The sequence below is a fragment of the Colobus angolensis genome, unplaced genomic scaffold (genome assembly GCF_000951035.1).
Source record: "Colobus angolensis palliatus isolate OR3802 unplaced genomic scaffold, Cang.pa_1.0 Scaffold10, whole genome shotgun sequence".
In the NCBI taxonomy this organism is placed as follows: domain Eukaryota; kingdom Metazoa; phylum Chordata; class Mammalia; order Primates; family Cercopithecidae; genus Colobus; species Colobus angolensis.
The window spans coordinates 1762533-1767202 of record NW_012110919.1 but is presented as its reverse complement, the minus strand read 5'-3'; positions in this window follow the sequence as shown (position 1 = coordinate 1767202).

Below are 4670 nucleotides of genomic sequence, written 5' to 3'. Positions count from 1 at the left end.
GTGTTAGCCAGGATGGTCTCGATCTCCTGACTTCGTGATCCACCCGTCTCGGCCTCCCAAAGTGCTGGGATTACAGGCTTGAGCCACCGCGCCCGGCCGAGATATTTATTTCTTATATCAAGGCAGTTCTCCTTCATAGAAAACAAAAGGTGAACACTCATTTTAATCCTCCAAATCTGAAGTCAAATAGAATATAGGAATTTGGAAACATGAAAATGTGCTTGATGCAGAAATTTGGCACAGGGTTTGCTTACTTGTTTAATGAACACTCTTGCTTCCATCAGTAAGACACTGAATATCATGAGAAAAGCATTGTCTAGAAACAAAATTCACCTTGAAATCTGAAAACATGTATAGCATCGAGGGATGTCATCATTATTACAAAGTTTAAAGATAGCATTGTTCAATGAAATCAGAGAAAAATGTAGTTTGAATGACATTTGCCTTGAAAAGTTAGGAAAATCAAATAGTTATATGGATATATATATATATATATTTCCTTTCATCAAAAAGATACCATATGCCATATATGAAGAAAATTACAGATGTTGTTATAATCTGCCATTGATATATCAGGATTTTTAATGTCAGCATCTTTCATAAATATGATTGTTCTGTGACAATGCTCTAACATCAATTTGGTAGAGAAAAGTTTAAGACAACCTAAATTCATTTATTCCTCAAATATTGTTTTGGAATGGTTTTTTCCCCTCAAACTTTAAAAATCATATTCTATTTCATATTTAATATGGGCCATAGACAAAATATGCTTCTGTCCAGGGGTATACAGAATATTCCACACCTTCTAATAGAGCTATGCTAATTCAGTAGCCATTAACCACATGTGGATATTTACATTACAATTAATCATAATTAAACAAAATTTGAAAATTTGGTCCCTTGGTGCTTCATATTTTAAGTACTTATTAGCCATATATGGGTATCGGTTACTGTTTTGGACAGCACAGATACAGAACATTTCTATTATTACAGGAAGTTCTATTGGACAAAGCTGCACATAGAGAGACCTAGAAAGGATTTGGGGGGTAGGCATTCAGAACTTCCAGAACTGTTAAAAATGGCAGAATTATTTAGCCTAGAAAAAAGAAAGAGGAGGACTGGCCTTATGAAGACCTTTGAATGATAGAAATTATATTAAAAAAGGCAGCCAGCTGTTTTTCATATCCTGGTCAGAGACAGGAGGAACTGATTTAAAATATAGTGGAGAAATTTACAGTAAGCAGAAAAAGTGGGAGTTATTAAACAACTAAATGACTTACAGGAATTTCTCCTTTCAAGACTTTCTATGAGAAAGCCACATATTTAGTGACAGTTAGTGAATATTTATCATTGATAATTAAGCCAAATTCTCTGGTATCCTTTCTAAACTCAGAGAGATCGGGTCAGTTAATTAATCAATAAATAACCACTGGGTTTGTATTATGTATCAGGCAGTGTACTAGACAGAAGGTATATAGCAGGAGCACTGAACATTATTTACTTAAATCCTACGCTTCCAGTATCACACTTTAGGAGTAAGGAGAAGTAGTAACTACACAAACAAATAAATTGTAAAATAATTTCTGGTAATTAATGGGTTTCTGAGTAAGATAAAGTAGTGTAATAATGAGAAGGTGGCAGTGACATTGAAGAGTACATGGATTTGGAAAGACAAAGAAAATCTCGGAGTGGCTGATATGTGTTGAGATTTTGTTAGAGGGGAGGAGGTAGCCATAAGAGAATCAGAGAATCCAGGGGAAGCCTGGTCCAAGTACAAGAAACAGCAAATTTCAAACTCTCAAGCCTCACATATTAGGGAAACAACAAAAGCCACTGTATCTGGAGATGAATGAAGGCAGGGATGAGTGATTTGGGGTGAGTTAGAGAAATGCACATAAGCCAGTTTATGCAGGGACTTGTGGACCAAAGTATAGATTTATATATTACGGTATTGAAATATCAAGTCAGTGGAGGATTTAACAAGATCATTCAGGCTCCTCTTTCACATCTCTTCTGGAATATGAGACTGTGAGGGGAGGGTCAGGGCTGGGAGGACAGGTAGTGAATGATACCACAATTGGACTACAGTTTTATGAGTAGAGATGGAAACAAATAGATTTAATATGTTTAGAGGCAAAATGGAATCCATTGATGGATTGTATGAAGTATAAAGAGAAGTAGAATATATACTCAGTGTTTTGACTTGAGCAAGGGGCAAAAGAATGGATGGTAATGGAAATTACTGAAATAATGGAGGCTTGGTGTCGGGACCAGGGAGGTATATTTGGGCAGAATATGCTGAGTCTAAGACAAATTTTAGACATTTAAGGCATTTGAATATATCAGAGGAAGGCCCACTAGAAAGAAATCAGTTAGGATCTTGAAAATTTGAACACCTCTTTCAAGCATCTTTGATCTCGCATTTTTAGAACACTACCACAACAAGTGTCAAATATGTAAACTTCATGTGCTCATAAAAAATTCACCACAATAAACTATCTGTGAGGCCATAAGTCTAATTAATTCAAATATTAAAATCTTACAAACTCTGATGTAAAAAGTTATCAATGAATTACATTAGAAGTTAACAACAACAAATTATCTGGAAAACACACAAAATATTTGAAGATTAAGTTACATATTTGTAAATAAACTACAGCTTAAAAGAGCAAAAAGTAGGACAATATTTTCCCAAAATAATGAAAACACAGCACGTTAAAATTTAGTAGATTCAGTTAAAACTTTTCTCAGAAATTTATACTTTTAAATTTCCATATTAAAGAAAGGATTCAAGCAATGACCTAAATTTTCCTCTTAAGAAACAAGGGAAAGAAGAACAAATTAATCCCTGAGTAAGTAGAAAAGGAATTAAATAACTAAGAGAAGATAAATGGAAATAAAAAACAAAGAAAAAGTAAGAAAAAGTAGATAAAAATTTCAAAAGCCAGGACCTGTTTCTTTTTAAAGGTTAATAAACTTGCCAGATTGACCTACAAAAAAGAAGAGATGATACAAATAACCCAGTAGGAATAAAGATTGAAATAAGTGAATTATTACTGTGTTTATTCACAGATGATATAATTGTTTTCAAATAAGCGTCTAACAAATCTACAAAAATAGAACTGGTAGTAATTATAAATGTAAAAATATATGCAAAGTTAATATGCAAAAATTAGTGTATTTTATATACTAATTGCAAACAATTGCATAATAAAATTAATATACACATTTACAATACCATCAAGAAGGGCTTAAAAACTTAGAAATAAATATAACAAATGGCACACAAGACCTCTGCACTGAAAACTAACATATTGCTAAGAGAAATAAAAGAAGACTAATTCAATGAAGAGATACACCATATTCATGAATTGGAAGGCTAAATATTGTTAAGATTTCACCTATCTCCAAGTTGATATTTAAACTCAATACAATCCCAATCCAAATTCCAGCATTCTTTGTTGTACAGTCATCTGTCACATGTGGAAGTTTCCACCAATGAAAAACTACATATATGTATGATGGTGGTCCCATAAAATTATAATGGAACTGAAAAGTTTCCTTTTCATAAATACCACTGTTACCATTTAGTACAGTAACATGCTGTACAGGTTACAGGTTTCGTAGCCTAGGAACATTAAGCTACACTGTATAGAATAGGTGTGGAGTAGTCTATGCCATTTAGATTTGTGCAAGTACACTCTATGATGTTCACACAATAATAAAATACCCTAACAATGCATTTCTCAGAATGGCTCCAAGTTATTAAGTTATAGATGATTGTATATGATAATAAGCTGACCCCCAAATTGATATAGAAATTCAAAGGATAATAATCATGTTAAATAACACATTTGGCAAAATTACATTTCCTGACTTTAAGACTTACTTTAACACTATGATAATTAAAAAAGTGTAGTTAAGACTAGACAAAAAGTAAATGGAAGAGAATAGACAGTTTTATAGTATACCAATACTTGTATGGTCAATTATTTTTCAACCAAAGCAATTAAGTGGATGAATAAATGTTTGTAGCAAATGATGTGCAAACTGGCTTTCTAGATAGATCAAGTTGTACCTAATCTATACCTCACAGTACACACTAATATTAATTTCAGATAGTTTATAGACCTAAACAGAAATAAAAGCTATACAAATTTTAGAAGAAATCACGGGAGACTACTTCCAAAAACTTGATGTATGCAAATATTTCTCTGGAAGTTATGATAAACCACTAGAGAGAAAAGAAAATAAAAATTTATACTGGATCAAAATTTAGAAAGTCTTCTCATGAAAGAAATCATATTAATGCGTAAGGAGGCAAGTAGCATTCAGGGAGGAGCAACACTATATATGTTGTACATATAATATATGTAATATATATATCTTACACATACTTGACAAAAGATTTCTACCCAAAGGATATAAAATAATCACTATATATTGATGCTGAAAAGATAAACGAATTAAAGATGTGCAAACAACTTGAACACCTGTTGGAGAAGTTAAACATCTGCCCACCAAAAATGCTTGTTAAATAATATTAACATCATTTTTCTTCATAATAACCCCAAACTGACAATAATCCAAGTTGGACAATCCAATAGAAAAATGTATATACAAATTGTAGTATTTTCAAAATATGGTGTATTTCTTAACATTAAAAGGAA